The following is an 18,763-nucleotide window of genomic DNA, read 5'->3' as shown; positions in this document are numbered from 1 at the left end:
TAACCAAATAAAATTAAAAAAAAAAAAAAACAAAATTTTACCTACAAAACCAGACTCTGGACTTTGGTGCACTGAAACATACAAAAGTTAATATTAGCCACTAGTATGATAGAGTACTTCTCAGGGAATTCCTTTGTAAAATTTCTCCTGAATCGCTCTCCTTCTCCTTTTCCTCCTCTTCCACTTTCTTCTTCTCCTCCTCCTCCTTCATCATTCTTCTTCCTCCTCTTCCTTCTGCTGCTGCTGCTTCTCTGATACTAGAATTGTGAAATGTTTCTTAGCATTCACTGTGGTTTAAATGTATGTGATGTATATAGTCCCTTTGAAATTCAGTTTTGAACTTAAGCCTCAATGCAATACTGTTAAGATGTGGGGTCATTAGTAGGTAATTAGAGTCATGAAGGCATCACCTTGTGAAGAGATTAGTGCCCTCCATAAGGCTTCTCAAAGGAACTAGTTTTTCCCTTTTGTCCTTACATGTATTCAATTATGTATAACCTCCTCTCCAGAGTCTGCAGTAACAAGTCATCTTAGAAGCAGAGATCAGTATATCAGCAAACACCACACATGCTGAATCTTGTCTTTAGCCTGTTCAGTCTCTATCACTGTGGGCAATAAATTTATACTACTTATAAAATGCCCACTCTTGAGTACATTGTTATAGCAGCATGAATAAACCAACACAATTTGTGACATGATCACAAATTGAACTACAAGCAGAGAGAAAGCAAAATCACAGTAGTAAAGAGATGGCAGTAGGTCAAGAAAAAAAAAGTAGTGATTATATGTGCAAAACTGGCCCTTCGAAAAGTACATTTAACAACCTTCTTGATTGAATAATCAAGGAAAAAGAGAGAAAACAAAAATGACCCAAGTGGAAGAGTCTTTAAAAGAATATCACAAAACAGTCTTTGTATGATGATACATGTCTGTAATTCTAATTAGGAAGGGAACATAGATAGGGGAATCACAACCTAAGGTTAGTCTCAGGAAAAGTAATAATACTAATAAAATTATTGTTACTGAGATTATTAATAGATAGTATGATATCCTAATACTTATTAAACCATTTGGATTGAAATTAAATTGAAATTAAATACTAATTCACTGGTGAAGTCTACCAAACAATTTTGGAGAAAAAAAATATCAATCTTCATGATCATTTGCAGAAAATGAAAGTAGGGAGCAAACCTCCTAACTCAGTGTAGTACCAGAGTTATTCCAATACTGACAAACCTTTTCCTAATTGGAGATGCAACTTGATTTCAGTAAAGTAAAAGTGAATTAAATTTAGTTATATATGAAAAGAATTAAAACAAGGTTAAAGAAGACTTATTCTAGGTAAAGAAGTCTGTGTCAACATTCTAAACTCTGTCATTATGATCTGTCTTCTCACCAGGATAAAAGAGAAAAATCTATCATGCCATTGTTTGGTATATAAAAATTGATTTTTGAAAAATACAGACATTGGAGGACTTCCCGGAAGACGGCAGAGGAGCAGCAGAGCCCTAGCTGAGCTCCCTCCAACATCGCAGTTTTCCCACCCCAGAGAAACTTTTAACCCCTAGATAGACAGCCCAAATAAGTTATAACAGTATAGGGATTCTGGCCAGGAAGGAAAAATTGACTTTGCTGGTCTGAAAACACAGATCTGAGCTCCAGGTGGCATCCCGCTGCCACACCAGTGCCAGCGCCAGCACAGTGCCCTGCATTCCGCGCACCTCAACGGAGACTGGGGAGAAATCCTCCAGACGGCAGCATACAGACACGGATTGCAGGCTGAGCACAGACGGGCTGAAATTGCAGAGACAGCATGAGTACTCCCACGAAAGACATTCTCACTCGTGCCCACAGAACGGCTCCTTCCCCAACCACCAGAGCAAAGCACCATCTTTGACACTGGCAAAGGGTCAAACCACACCAGAGCTAAAGCTCGCCTGGGGAAAGTAAGGACAAAGTGGCTATCTTTGAGAAGAGCAAGAGAGACCAATCAGTGAAAGCCAGCTCTGCCCAGGAGAACGACCCTTGCCCTGGTGAGGAGCTTGTCCTGGGCCTCAGCTCAGCTAGAGGTGCCCGCCCTGCCCACCAGAATTCCTAAATTAAAAGCAAAAGCGGCGAGCAGCTATCGGCAGCACAGAATAGCCAAACGGGAGAACAAACTTCCTGAGACAGATAAACAGTCCCATTTAGAAGACCAATTCCCAGCCCAAAACAGAGCTGAATTCCATACCCAGCTCTGCCCAGAAGGCCGCCCCGCCCAGGAGGGAGGAACCTCCCCCAGGCAAGCAACCCTGAGCCAAGTAAACCAGGCCAGGGCGCCCTGCCCTGCTGAGTCCACAGCCTATTCAGAGCCAGGCGTTAAAGGCAGCAGCCACACAGCAGACAGAGGAGCCACGGTTCCTAAGACTGTTCACGTCACCATCTAAAGAGGACACCCAAGGCCTACCTGCAAGCTGGGAAAACCACAGAGCCCAGGATTTCACTAACAGGGGAAGTGGGTCAGAGCAGATCCACACCCCCCCCCCCCCACCGAGCTGATAGCAAGTCAAATCAGCCAAGAGGCAGAATAGACTGCAGACCATCGCAAGGAAACCAGAGACTGTATAAAGCCCACCCAAACAAGGAAGCCTTTTTCTTTGTCTCAAAAGTTTTTTAAGTTTTCATTTTTATTTTTATTTTTTTTTCTTATTTTCCATTTCTGAAACGTCATTAGTTTGTTTTTGTTTTCCATTTTCACCTGTTGGTTCTATCAAGTTTTTGTTGTTGTTGTTCTTTTATTTCTTTTTCTGTTTTTTTTTCTTTTTATATTTTTAAATAATTTTTCTCTCTTATGTGCATCTGTCTTCCTATATTCTTTCTTTATTTCTGTCTTTGCATTCTCTTTTTTTAAAAATTACTTTCCTATGAATAACACCTCCACTCTTTACTGCTAAGTATCCATTGTCTATCATTTTAACCTTGTTGTTTCTACTGAGTCTACTCTCCTCCAAATTTCCACATCACTGAAACAAAACAAAAATCATCACCCCCCCCCCAATACATTTTACTCTAGTTTCCTTACTACCTCTAACTTACCCTCCTGACTTACTTCTAGGTCCTCCAGGTTCCATTGACTCCTGGTTATTGGATAGAGGGTATCCCTGCTTAACTCAAGTGAAACAAAGGGGTTCATAGAGAATGCCAGTCCAAAAGGAACTTAATATAAGAACAAGAATTGCTCATAGGGTTGTAACAGTAAATAAGTAACTACTGAATACAGAGCTCAGAATCACTAGTTATATTGAAATTGTATTCTTTAGGAACACCAAATCTAATTTTATATACAGGTATACAAGGTATCTGTATATAATTGTGAACTCCTAAGATTTACAAAACAGTACTTGGTAAGGTCTGCTTTGGGTTTTAAATGGTGCTCACAGGTGCTTGTAGATTGGCATTCCCAATCCAAATGGGCAGAAGAAACACAAAAAGATGGCAAACAATTGAGTTTTATTTCCCACTCAAAACAAGCAGGAAGCAGAGCAGTCAATCAAAGACATAGAAGAGAACCCCCAAAATGCTCTACAAAGTCTACTGATAAACGTGATAAATGAAAAGTTTGAATCTCTTCAGTCAATAATTCAAGAGCTTGAGGAGGCAAAGCAAAAATTAATGGAGAATTTCATGGCTTCCACAAATAGAAAGATAAATGAACTTCAGGAGTCAAATGAAAAGATAGCTACCCAGCTAAAAGATTTGAGAGACAACACTCGAAACCAAATTAATGAAGTTAATGAAATAAAGAAGTGCTTACAGGACCTAAGAGATGACATGGAAATCATCAGGAAAGAGCAGTCAGAAGGAAAAGAGATTTGAAATCAAGTAGCTAGCCTACAGTTCCGACTAACTGAAGCAGAGGATCGAATCTCAGGAGTTGAAGATTCCCTAGAATCTATGGAGACAGATCAAAAATCAATACAAAACCGAAACAATCAGAAAGCCCACAGACTGGGAGAAGATATTTACCGGCTATTCAACGGACAAAGGCCTCATATCTAAAATATATGCAGAACTAAAAAAAATTACCTTCATCCAAAACAAAATGGCAAAGAACCAATAGCACCCTCATCAAGTGGGCTAGACACTTAAAAAGAGACTTCTCTGATGAGGAATGAGAATGGCCAAGAGACCTATGAAAAAGTGCTCTACATCACTGGCCATAAAAGAAATGCAAATCAAAACAATATTGAGATTTCATCTCTCCCCAGTAAGAATATCCTATACCTATACCAAGAAAACTAACAATAACAATTGTTGGAGGGCATGTGGCCAAAAGAGTACCCTACTTCATTGTTGGTGGGAATGTAAGCTGGTTCAGCCCCTCTGGCAAGCAGTATGGAGATTCCTCAGAAGGCTAAATATAGAACTCCCCTATGACCCAGCAGCCCCACTTTTGGGTATCTATCCAAAAGACCACTAACATAATCACACTAAAGCCATCAGCAGAACAATGTTCATTGCAGCACAATTTGTCATAGCTAGAATCTGGAACCAACCCAGATGCCCCTCAGTAGACGAATGGATCAGGAAAATGTGGTACATATACACAATGGAATTTTATGCCTCTATCAGAAAGAATGACATTGCCCCATTTGTAAGGAAATGGAAGGACTTGGACAAAGTTATACTAAGTGAAGTGAGCCAGACCCAAAGAAACATGGACTTATGGTCTCCCTTATAGGGACTAATAAGTACAGGTTTATGCAAGTCACAGCAGAGGATCACAGGATCCCAGTTGCTATACCCTTAAGAACACCTAAGATAATGCTAAGTGAAATGAACTCCATGTTACGGAAATGATTGTTATATCACAGTTGTAACTGCTTTCAACGTGCCATATGTAACTGTAGCCTCTATTATTGATGATATTCCTGTATCACCTTCCTGTGGTTGTACCTACACTATCTCTGTATCTTATCTGAGTATATTGGAAACCGGATATAGTTGTATTAGAACTAGGAAATTGGGAGGGAATACCAAAATCGGGAGATACAGGGTAAAAAAAAGACAAACAACTACAAAAGCAATACTTAGAAACTGTTTGGTGAAAATGAACTGAACAACTAAACAACTCATGGGGGGGGGGAAGAGGAAGGGGGAGGGGAGAGGGGGGAATGAGGGATGAGGTAACAAACAGTACAAGAAATGTATCCAATGCCTAATGTATGAAACTATAACCTCTCTGTAATTCAGTTTGATAATAAATATATATATAAAAGAAAAATACAGCCATTGTATATTAATGGGATTTAAAAGTCTAAATATATAGATGAATGCTTTCCTTTGGATAAAAAAAATACATTTTCTTAGCTAATATCATGCCTAATAGAGATCAAATATTTGGTCCATGGAAGGAGGGTAGATACTTACAGACCTATTAAATATCTAGCACAAAGCTAGACACTCCTCTGAAAACAACTAGTGCAAAAAGGGGCTGAAGGCAAAAAAAGCCCAAAGAGTAGAATGTTCTTGCAACAAGCAATAGGCTTTCGGGGTCAATTCTCCAAACCCTATAAAATATTTTTTAAAAATACATAAAACTAAAAAGGAAATTATGTGGTAGAATTTGTTGGAGTGTATTAAATTAAATGTTTTGGAAAATGGCGGCTTTTGGGGGATAGTGGGATTTCAGGCGGTGGCGGCAGCCGAGAGGAAACATTCATGATCTTCTTCAGTGAGGTGAAACCAATAGAGGAGATTCAGTTCTAACATCTAAAAAACACATTGAAAGGTGGACCCAGCCTGGTTCTTCTTCTTTCAATTTGGACCCAGTTGAGATTCTTCAGATTGATGCTGAAGTGACTGATGAAGAAATAAAAAGGAGGTTTCGGCAGTTATCCATATTGGTGCATCCCGACCAAAATAGAGGTGATGCTGACAGAGAACCAAAGGTTTTTCGAAGCCGTGGACCAAGCTGACAAGTTGCTACTGGATCAAGGGCAAAAGAAGAGGGCCCTGGAAGTAATTCAGGCAGGAAAGGAATTTGTGGAACACACTGTGAAAGGGCAGGAAAAAAAAAAAAAAAAGGAGGGAAAACCTACAAGGATGGTCCTGAGCTGCTCAAACAAGCAGTATGCAAACACACCAGGAAACTCTTTGCTGAGCTGGAAATGAAAAGGAAAGAGAAAAGTCAAATGGAGGCATGAAAGGAAATGACAAAGGGGAGAGGAAATTGAAGCTCCAGAAAAAGCCAAAGGAGAGAGGGAATGGCAGAAAAACTTGGAGGAAAGTCTAGGTGGTCAGGTAGGCAGCTGGAGAAACTTTCAAGCAAATACAAAGGGGAAGAAAGAGAAGAAAAATCGGACCCTCCTGAGACCACCGAAAATAAAAGTGGAGCAGAGCAAATGACCACTAGGCCCTGCCATGTCCAGCACTTCCTTCTGGGTTGGAAGGAAGGACCTCTCCCCACGCCCCGCACCCCCTACACACATAGCATTCGCTTCTTAGTACATTTTGTTTTCAATACAATTTATTGCCTATCCGAGTAATTCTTTTGTACATTGAAACTAGGTCTTGGTTTTAACACCTTCCCTCCCTCACCCTCAGAGCATGCGGGATGGGGAAGGGCCACCGTGGGCACTGTCTTTTCCTCCATGGCCTGTAACCTACTGTTTTGTACTTCACCCAATTGTGATGGCTAGAGATTCTGGAAATCATCCAATTAAACATACTGCTTACAGTGGTGTTGCTGTGACTTGAGTGCCACCTTGGGGAGTCCCTTGCTTCAAGGGTGCCGTGGGCCAAGAAGAGCAGGCTCTTAGAGGATGCCAGAAGCCAGGTAGGGACAGCATGTACCTTTCTGTCTGACTGACAGATCAGCGTGATATGAGGCTGCACCCTCTCTGAACCCATTCCTTTTCCAAAAAGCTAGCTGTCTTACAGCCACCACCATTGTGGTAATATTCTTTGTGTATAATAAATGCCTATACACCAATCAATAAATCAATAAATAATAAATAATTTTAATGTTTGTACAGGAAACAAAATAATTTTTGCCAGTATTGAGGCTTGAACTCAAGGCCTGAGCACTGGCCCTAAGTTGTTTTTGCTCAAAGCTAGCACTCTACTACTTGAGCCACAGCGCCACTTCTGGCTTTTTACATATATGTGGTGCTGAGGAATCAAACCCAGAGCTTCGTGTATTCGAGGCAAGCACTCTATCACTAGGCCATATTACCAGACCCAAAACACTTTTTATAAATCAAGAGAAAATCCCTAGAATGAAAGGACATGTTCACCAGATATTCAATGGATAAAGATCATGCTGTGTAGGCAGGTAAGTCAAGCTGAAAAGGTCACATATTACATGTTTTCAGTCAAATGGGAAATGTAAATTCAAAGACATTCACACACATTCACATATGCACATTTACACATATGCATGGATACCAACAGGAATGAAGAGGGTGAATGGAGAAGTGAAGGCCAATATGATGAAAGCATTATAGATACACATGTATATGAATGTTGAACAAAGAATTCTTGAACTTGTTTTAGGAAGGAGGGACACAGAGTAAGGAGCATGATAAAGGAAGGGAGTTTGATAGAAGTACATAATAACTATGTTGGTAACATTAGTTGAAACCCCTACTTCTTGTATTTAAAAAACAAAGCAAAGTTTTGTACTAAGACCATTTAGATATTTTTTGCTGGAAAATAAGATTTGTGAAAAAGATAAGATATTGTATAATTTTCAATCACATGTTGCATTTGATATAAAACTAAGAACGAACTAGAGATATTCATAGTACACTATTAGAATAATTAGTACACTATTTGAATAATTATTTCAAATTATTGTTTATTAGTATATGTGCGTTATTGAATGGTGTTAAAAATTTAAAACTATTCACAGAATTATGCTGTTCATTTGAATAATATGATCTCTTATTGAAAAATGACTTTTTCTTTACATTTATCCACTACTACTTTCAACATATTTCAATAAGCTTATAGAAAGACAAAAAAAGTTATAAGCAAACAAGTAAATCTTTCCCTAAATTTCACTAGTAGCACAGCTTTTCCTAAGCAAATTCTTTCAAGTCAAAGTCTGCCCGAGGCAAAACTGGATAAAAAGGCTAGCAGAAATCTAGATATCTCTTATGCATCTAAATACTTAATAATTCACTAACTTGGAACTATTTTATCTTTGCCTTCATCTTCTAATATGGAATTTACTTGGAAGAAATGAAAAAACTAAGTCATTTTTGTAACTGAAAATAATAGTTAAAATGGATTTCTACAATATCTGTTATATAAAAGGGCAGTGATATAAGCCCTTAAAAAAGTTTGTTATTTTGTATAAAATTTAATCATGCATTTCTAATATTTGTTTGCATTAGACAAACTATTCAAAGATTTTTAAGTATTCAATTTTCATTGTCTATTTTTATTGTTTGATATAGAATTTATAGTAAAAAAAAAAGCATGTTTGAGAAATGAAGACGGGGAACAAGAAAATGAAAACAAAAATGTTGAACATTTTTACATGTAGGAGGCAAGCGCTCTTGCCACTAGGCCATATTCCCAGCCCTTATTTATTTATTTATTTATTTATTTATTTATTTATTTATTTATTTATTTATTTTGCCAGTCCTGGGCCTTGGACTCATGGCCTGAGCACTGTCCCTGACTTCTTTTTGCTCAAGGCTAGCACTCTGCCACTTGAGCCACAGCACCACTTCTGGCCGTTTTCTATATACGTGGTGTTGGGGAATCGAACCCAGGGCAAGCCACTCTTGCCTGTAGGCCATATTCCCAGCCCCATAGGTATTATCTTAAAAGCAGTTTATTTCTTTACAAATATCTTACAATTTATTTTACTCTATGTGCTTATTTTTTTTAGTAGTAACCAGGTCCTATTTTAATCTGATATATGTATATATATATAAATATATATCTAGATAGATAAATAGATAGATATTAAGTTAAAGCCAGGCATTGGTGGCTCACAGCTGTAATCCTAACTACTCATGAGGCCAATATCTGAGAATTGTGGTTTAAAGCCAGACTGGGCAAGAATTTCTATGAGATGCTTATCTCCAATTAATCACCTAAAAATTGGAAGTGGCACTGTGGCTCAAAGTGCTGGAGTGCTAGCCTTGAACACAACAGCTCAGGCACAATGCCCAGGACCTGAATTCAAACTCCATGATGACTAAATAAAAAAATAAATTCCTAGTTACAAAATGTTATTACTTTAGAGCTCAAAGGAACATTTAAAATTCATTTAAATAAAATTATCTTTCTATATGAGAAAATGAAAATTATTAGACTAATTCTATAAAAGTAGCTAATAACAGATAAAATCAGGTATCTTGATGAGTTGCCTTTTAATTCAATCACACACACGTGTGCACACATATATATACATAAATATGCTCAACATATGTACACATATGTGAAATCCTTCCCTGTGTATGTTAACAATAAAAAAATAGCATTGTAGTGCAGTCTACAATATTGTACTTTTAAGTAATGTTTAGAATTCTTCTCTAGCCAGGTAGATGCTCTAAAATTGAAATTAAAAAAAAATAAAACACATTTGCTGTTTCCTAATGAAAAACAATTTATCGCATGATTACAATGACCATTTATTTAAGGACGGCCCAAACTCTCATCATCTTAAAAAAATGGTTTCTAAGATTTGGTGAGCAGGAAAATATTTAGTCTGTTTAAATAAGTTATATTTGTCTTTTCAGGTGCTACTTGTCAACTTCCTCTTCCTCTCCAGATACTTATCAAAATTATCATTTGAGGAAAAAAGTAGGAAAAATTAAAAACCTCAAAAAAGTACTTTAAAAAAAAAAAAGGAAGGAATAAAGGAGAGGGAAAAAAAGGGGAAGGAAACACAAGAAATTCTTGAAGACATTCAAAGGTCTACCAAAGCAGTATCTGTATTAAATTATCCAGTGAATTATTATAGAGATGTTTATCACCATTCCGCACCCCAGGTAAGCCCAGCACAGATTTGGTGCAAGTAGCAATTGAATAAATATATCCCATTTTTCTGTTTCTTACTACAGAGATAAAACTTTTCAGGGATTTTAAGGAGCATAGCAATGAAACTATGTTATAATCACAGGATTTGGAGCCCAGCCACACCCTTCCAAGTGGTATAGAATTATTTATTTATTTATTTATTTATTTATTTATTTATTATTTGCCATTCCTGGGGCTTGGACTCAGGAACTCTGCACTGTCCCTGGCTTCTTTCTGCTCAAGGCTAGCACTCTGCCACTTGAGCCACAGTGCCACTTCTGGCCTTTTCTATTCATGTGGTGCTGAAGAATCCAACCCAGGGCTTCATGCATGCAAGGCAAGCAAGTACTCTTCCACTAAGCCATATTCCCAACCCCAAGTGGAATAACATTAAACATGTAATTTGATACTGATTTTCCCCATTTTAAGATGGATATTTAAGATATGAAAGCAAAAGCAGAAACTGAACAAGCAAAAGATCCACTTATCTCATAGCATTGTTAAAAATTGATATATATATATTTATTTTTTGTGGCTAGCTTACGTTTTTTCTACTTGGTCAAGTCAGATTTGATGGGTATTGATTTGTTATCTGATTCCTCTCCTGATTCTGTTTTCAAAGGGAGAACAGTTTCTCCACAGTTCCCTGGAAGAACCACAGGAGGGAAGACAGTTAAAATAGATTAATAGGCTAATTCACAATTCACAACTCCCTAGGTCCTCTCCTTGCTGGAAATGCAAGTCAGGAACAATGAAGTCTTCGATTAAAAACAGATAAATAACTTAATTAATTAATCAGCAACAAGAGCAATCCTCTCTTCTCACACAGAAAAATTGCTGTTGCTCTGCTCTCTGCTTTGTCTTTTCTATCTGCACTAGTACTTTGTAGTCTTTCTGGATATAGGCCTGTTTGCATGATTTTCTACCCTCTTTTCTCTATAATCTTCATGTAGATAGCTTATTTATTTATTTATTTGGCCAGTCCTGGGCCTTGAACTCAGGGACTGAGCTCTGTCTCTGGCTTCTGTTTTGCTCAAGGCTAGCACTCTGCCACTTGAGCCACAGCGCCACTTCTGGCCGTTCCATATATGTGGTGCTGAGGAATCAAACCCAGGGCTTCATATATTCGAGGCGACCACTCTTGCCACTAGGCCATATTCCCAGCCCAGCTTGTTTTATTTCTTAGCTCTCCTTTCTCCACTGCTAATAGCAAATATGCATCAATCTTTCAGACAGCCTGGACAAAATGCACTGGAAAGTAAAGGCTCATTGAAAGTCACTTGGCTATTATTAGATTAATCAAATCTATGCCTTCCAACATGTGCATTCTCATTATAATCAAGCCTGTCCTGCTAGAAACAAAGAAAATATAGACTCAGGCTTGAGCATAGAACACACCCACAGACCTTAAAATGAACAACTAGCTATTTGTCAGTGACTGGAATGTGCATTAAAGGCAGGATTTTCTTTTCCTTTTAATTTATAGGTTTTCTCCTCTGGTATATTTGATCAGAGGCAGAGCTACATGAATCCTTAAATGTCCCTGCTTCAGGAATGGGAACTCTGCCTCTGTGTCTAATGAGGAAACAGAGACAATGTGCTCATCAAGAAACAGTACAACAAATATTCTGGGCTCTTTTTAATCACTTTACCTACTATCTGCATTGCATGCATCAAACAAGTTGTTTTGCTTTTTAAAGACAGGAGGAAATATAGCCATATAAGGCAAATTAAAATGGGGAAATATTACATTAACTGCATCCTCTGAGTAGGAAAGAAAATTGAAATAAATGGATATATATATATATATGAAAATGTATTTTTAATAAATTTCAGAATAAGCATATTAGTAGAAATGTATTAGCAAGCACAATGTTTCCACTCCTTACAAGGAATGGATTACTGCCATAAAATGAAACACAATAGGGTATATTGTTATTACCATGTCTTTCTAGCAATGAATTTTATAATACTGCTGTTTTTAATGGCAATCTTCCTAATTATATAGGAGAAATGAATATTTATGCTTGTCTGGTAAGTTCTCAGTAGAAGGATTTTGACAACACATTTCCTGCTAAGTTCCAGCATTAGTTCTGAGCTTACTGACGGGTGAGCTTAGATCTATGCACCATATATTGATGCAGGAAACAAAGGGGTCTTCCATTGGGTACACAGATTTCCTAGGTAAAAAGAAATTAAGATTAATGAGGCAATAATGTCTAGTTTTGTATGTGGTAAACAGTTCCTTGTGGGCATTGCATATCTTGTTTTCTCATTTACATATGGCTTTATTTTGAGGAAAAGTATTATTTACCATGCAGTTGTTTTCTACATAACCTGTTATTGTCACTTATAAATCAATAGTACCCTGTCATCCTGTGGTTCTTTTTATTTCAATAAGTGAAGTTAATATGTATATGACTGCTTTCTTCCTCTGGTTTAGTCTTTAGCAGGAATAAATGAGTTTATAGTCAAGCAAGAAAAATGTATTTGATATATTGGCTTTTAAGATTCCCATCTATCAGAGGTTTAGAATGTTATTTGGAACAAACATTTCAAATTTATGATTATGCAGAAAGGAATCACATTAATGGATATCCCTAAATTACAGCTTTATGATCATGCCTGTGCCTTGGTCCTTTGTTTTCATTTTTTCACCTGGAGTCTCAATATGTTAGCTAAATTAATCTCCACTGCAAGATAAGGGGATCTTGTCACCTCAGTCTCCCATATAAAGGGACTACAGGGGTGCTCTACCATATCTGTCTCTGCCATCACTATGCACTTTATGATTTCCTTTCTTTCTTTTCTATTCTTTCCTATAGTTTAGTATTTGAATCATTAAAAACTGGAACATTTTTTGTTAATTTAGTATCCTTTAAATAAAAGTAAAATCTTACCAAACATGTAGTCAGGAAGGGCTGGAAAAGCAGTGATTGTCTTACATACCTTAGCTTAATTCTTTTGTTTTGCACATTTTTCATTGTTAATTATAAAGGTGATGTACAGGGAGGAGGTTTCAGTTACTCAGGCCAGACAATGAGTGCACTTCTTTTTGAACAGGGTCACCTCTTCCCTCATTTTTTTCCCAGTTTTCCCTCTCAACCACTCTCCACCATAAGTTGTATAGTTCATTTCCAACATAGTGTCTAGTGAGTATCACTGCTGAATTTATTCACCTTTTGTCTCATCCTTTCTGTGCACTTTTCTTACCTGCCCCAAGACAGATAAACTTACAGACAAGACAAAAGGTAGAGAAATAAAAAACAGCAAGAAAGGAGGAAAGAAAAAACAAAAGACAAAATGGAAAAAAATCCTCTTGTTTCCATTTCTTGGAGTTTATTTTGAAAAACATCATATTATGTGATCACATGCACAGAGCTATTGAGCCTTTGTTAAGTCAAGTAAGGGACACCCAAAGAAACACACGTTGTAACTAGAAAGTGCCACTAAGTCTAAAAGTAAACACACTGGATGATAAAAGACAAAATATACACTTGAACATGATAAATTATACAGGGCTTTACATATTCACACAGTGAACAAAAGGAAAATATTCTTAGTTTATTCCTTAACTCTTAAACTCCATTTCCATATTAGAAATGCATAATATTGCCTTTCATTCTGACAAATGCCACCTCTAATTCAGGGATGATTTTTTTTCCTATGTTTGTTGTATAGCTGGTACAATAATTCAGAGAGAAATGGAAAATATTATTTACATAATATGAAGTCCTTAATGATCTCCCTATGAAATGCAATATGAAATATGATAATAGAACAATTACTTGGCAAAGTTGAAGACAAAGAGCAACAAGTAAATGTTGCTCTTGAAAGTTGCATGCTTATTATTAAGGATACAATAATCCTAAAATATAATTATATCATCACATAACTGTGATAATACCCATGTGTGACTCCCACACAAATATACTTATGTTATTATTCTTCAACCCTTCTTCTGGATAGTTCTGAGAATCTCCAATACCGTTGACATGTGATCCTGATCTATAGGAAGAGCACTCTCCAATCAAAACAAGTGAGAACATGAAGGTACAGGTTAGCATGAAGTAGATAGTTAAATCCATAAGACCCAAAGAACACAGCAAATAATTCCAAGGACCTAGATATAATGCAAAGGATTTCATCTAAGAGTTATATAAAGGAATTGAGATGAAGCAAAAAAAAGTTATCCCTACTCTAGGGGCTATTGATTCACACGTATAATCTTAGCTACATGAGAAATTAAGAATGGGATGACCATAGTACAAATCTACCTTGTACAGAAAGAACACAAATCCTTTTTTAATTCATAGCTGGATGTGTTAGCATGCATCTGTCTTCCATCTGTATGGGAGATTGTGATAGGATTCTAATTTTAGTCCATCCTGCATAGAAAAGTTCTTGAGGCTCCATCTCAACTAAAGGTAGCTGTTTGTGGTAGCCTCTCATCCCAGCTATAACAAGAAACCTCAAATAAGTAGACAGGAGTCTAAGTGTGCAGCCAACCAGGAAGCAAGTCTATCTCAAAACCAGCCAGCACAAAAAGGGGCTGGAGGCATGTCTCAATGCGATAGTGCCTTGCCTAGCAGATGACATTATGTATTTCATTTTTATTCTTAGAACATTTTAAACACCCAAACCTACTTAAAACAATGACATTATTTCAGTCATTAGAGTTCTTCCTGGATGAAGATGGAAATAATTTTCCTTCAGAGACAGAAAACGGTGAGGTAGCTAAATGTGAAAACTTGCTGCTGTGGTGTGAAATCCAGAACCCCTGTGTGTAGCCTGTATCACCTTGAGTTGGTTATTCAGCTTCTCTGTGTTTTGAGTTCCTCATCTGTAAAATTTGGCTGGCAACAGTGCCAAAGTCATGAATACACACTAGGATTAGAAAATCTATGTCCTGTAAAATACTAAGATTAGTGCAGGCACATAGTTTGTACTAAATAACTGTTACTTGGCATTATTTTCTCAACAGAAATTAATTAGTTTAGATTGAATCCAAATACTAGATGATGCTCACAAATCTGTTTAGGTTAATTTTTTTTAAATAAATTCACTTATATTACCTGTAATGTTCTGTAGGAGAAGAATCTACTCAGAATGTAAATACATTTGTTAATTATTTATTTTTTCAAATTATGTTTGTTTTACCAGATTGTGCGGTTACTATATAACAAGTAGTTATAGCCAAATGATTTGAAATCATAGTGAATTTGTTAAACCTAACTTTGTGCAATAAAATATTGTTAATTCCTATAATCCACCCAGAGTTGGTTGCATCAACTATTCCTGAGGCAGATACAGGAAGACTGGAGGATGTGGAGTGTAGGGATGCTGGCTGTAGCCGTGAGGGGGGCGGTCCTGACTGATCCTACCCTCCTCTCACCCTGGAGCCACAAGGCTGGAAGCCACTCCTACCTCCTTCTGGTCCAGAACCACAAGGAGTAGTTCTGGACCAGCCCCACCTCCTGTCTTGGTCTTGGGTCCAAGTGTCTGTCTCCAAGATGGCGCCGCCGGGGCCCAAGGGCGGTTCTATTGGGGTATGACATTAGCCCGTGAGGGAGGTCCTAGGGCGCTGCTTTTGGAGGGACATGCTTACTGGCCTATCATTAGCACCTGGTCAGTCCCTCTTCTTCTCTCATCATTACTGCTATAAGTTTGATTGCCCCTCCCTTGAATAAACGGAAAGCTCCTGAAGCTTACTTCCAGAGCCCATCCATACCTGTCTTCCTTATTCTTGGCGAGTATAGGGAGGGGGAGGGCATTCTCACAGCCACTCGCGACCAAGGCTACCTGTGGCCCCCATTCCACCTTGGATTGCCCGCAGGTCAGGCAGCCAAGGGAGAGAGTGAAAGGGGAACACATAAGGGGATAAAAGGCTTGGTCTCTCCACAAAGGAGAGGATAGATTTAGCCCGACAGTGGAGTTTGAGGCCAGCCTGGACAAAAGCTAAGGAGACTCCTCAGAAACTAAATAGAAACAAAAGTTCTGGGGCTCAAGGCAACAGGACTCCAGTAAGCCAGGAAAGATTCTACATCATTGACAGTACTAGAAGGAATTAAGTACAACTTTTGCTATAAAGGCTTACTTAAAGGGTGGATGAGGTAGGTCCATACCATGTCATGCTCAGGACAGTGTGAATTTATGGCACCATATGAATAATTCACAAAGCAGCAGTTCTGTTCTCAGGATAAGAGCAAGTGGGCCCCAGAATTAGGCAGATATTGGAGAAAGGCAGAAGAGCTCAGATCACAAGGAACAGAAGTTAAAGATGGCAAAGCAAATGCAGTATGTCAGGAAGAAGAAAAGGAGCTGATGTGAAAGAAAAAGTTTAACAATTGACAAAACTGAAAATAAAACAGGCTTGTGGGAAGGTGGAAGGTTATGGGACAGAGATAGGAAATACCAGTATTAGAACAAGTTGGTGAATTTTATGTTTGACATAAATGAGGACTAATGAAAGCAGATCAGTATTAAATAAATATGTCCATAATGGTCCATAATAGTCTGACCACAATGGTCCTTCTTTCTGTATTGTACATATTGCATCCCAGCCTCTGTATATGCTATTAAATAATAAACATTGAGTAGGACATTTCCCAAATTAAGAATTACTAGCTATGTGCCTCAATTTACTTATCTGTGAAATATAAGACTGGTTTTAACCAGTATTTCATTTAAATATAACATTCTGTCATAGTATATACATCTTTGATGAGTTAATTAAAATGGTCATCTTTCTTTCTGGAAAGATTTCTAAGTTATCATTCATATTTTAAACTGTTTTTCATTCTTATACTCAATTTAGACTAACAGATGTTTGATAGAACTCAAAGAAACAAGGACTGAACCATATGCGAATTTTAATATCACCTTCTTCTCCAACTTTTTCATTTGTGTCCAATGAGTTTTACTTCTAGTTATTATGGGGAAATTATGAAATATAGATTAGTGGTTGCATTTTTATCCTTTTGATGTGTTGTTTAATGAGGTATGTGCTGCTTTATATCTCACATCAAAGAGACATCTGCTAGAAATCTTCTTATCGAACACATCAAGTGATTTTTTGTGCTAATAAGTATAATCATCTGAATAATGGAATATGGTATCCTTTTTTCATACCAAAGAACTTTTCTTATAAATTGGGTTCCCATTTTTAAATTGCTCTTAGTTTTGGACTTTAAATTAAATTCACTACTGGGCATGTATTTCCTGAAATAATCTTAGACACTATATAGAGAGAGTAGGAAAATAATCACAAAGTACAATTATTGAACATTTCTACAGGTCACACAACAGAGGGCAGGAAGTTCTCATAGTAGCATGACCTCAATTATTAAGCTTATTTCTTTTTTGTCCCCATAATTTCTTTTGTATTGTTGCAGTTTAAAAAAATATTTAAAGGGCATATCAAGCATTTTGAATGGAGGAGGTACATATGTATCCACCCAAATTCAGTAATTTGTAAAACAAAGTCATAATATGCTAAACACAAAATGAAACATGCCAGCTGCAGTGGCCCATGCCTAAGGAGGCAGAGATGCAAAGACTCCTGGTTCAAAGCCATCCTAGGCAGGAATAAATGCCAATGCAATGAATTATCAATTCAAGTTAAGCAATAGGCTGCATGCAATAACCTTACAAATTATTAGAGTCCCTGAAGTCCATTTCCTGGAAATAAACTTCCAGTCTAGGTATACATGATTTAAAATCAAAATTCCATTTCAGTAAAATTTTATGAAATAGATGAAAATTTTCTGCAACATTAAAGCCAATGAATGACAAATGAGGTGCTCAGCAGTGCACACTAAACAATTTTAACAGAGATGATGCATATTTGTAAATGTGAAACCACAGCAGAATCTAGAAGAAAAACATAGAAACACTGTCAGAAAATTAAGAATTATGTGTGTATTGTGTGTGTGTGGGGGGGGGGTATGTCTGTCTTTGTGAATTATTTATATAAACCAATCACAAAAAGATCAGGACCATGTGTGTTCATTAGACTTTGTGCCCCTGTCACAAGTACCTGAGGACAATACCATCTATTTTTATAAAAAAAAAATTTATTGTCAAAGAAATGTACAGAGGGATTACCTTACATATGTAAGGCAGTGAGTATGTTTCTTATCAAACTTGTTACCTCTTCCTTTGTTTTTCTTAAAGAGGCAAGTTATTTATTTTGACTCCATTTTCAGAATGTTCAGTCCATGGTTGCTGGGCCCCAGGTATCTGAGTAGATTATCACAGCAGTGGGTGCTTGTGATAAAAAGGGATGTTCACAGCCAGACCCAAAGAAGCAGGAACTCTATAGTTTCTATCATAGGGAATAATTAGTACATATCTAGGATAGTCATAGCAGAAGATCACAATAGCTCAATAGCTATGCCTGTATAAATACATAAGGTGATGCTAAGCGAAATGAGCTCCAAGTTATGGAAACAAGTGTATATTGTTGTAGTTATTTTCAACATGCCTTATGAAACCATACCCTTTTTTATTCTCTCATATTCCCTTTCTATGTTTTTACCCCTGCTATCACTGTAACTGATCTTAATATAGTGGATACTGTATGTGCATGTATTGAAACTAGGGAAGGGAAAGGGAATACCAAAATCAAGAGACAAAGGATAAAAAGACAAACCATTGCAATAGCAATACTTACAAAACTAACTGGTGTAAACCAACTGTAGAACTCATTGGAGGGAGAGGGAAATGGGGAGGGGGGACGTAG

At 37.3% G+C, this 18,763-nt stretch overlaps 1 pseudogene; it reads left to right on the top strand.

The window, feature by feature from the left end:
• Positions 1–5,631: 5,631 nt before the first annotated feature.
• On the top strand, positions 5,632–6,387 carry LOC125350853 (annotated as a pseudogene).
• Positions 6,388–18,763: the final 12,376 nt, after the last annotated feature.

This window comes from Perognathus longimembris, chromosome 4, assembly GCF_023159225.1.
Source record: "Perognathus longimembris pacificus isolate PPM17 chromosome 4, ASM2315922v1, whole genome shotgun sequence".
Lineage (NCBI taxonomy): Eukaryota > Metazoa > Chordata > Mammalia > Rodentia > Heteromyidae > Perognathus > Perognathus longimembris.
Note: the sequence above shows the minus strand (reverse complement) of the source record. Positions and strands in the feature narration are given on the sequence as shown.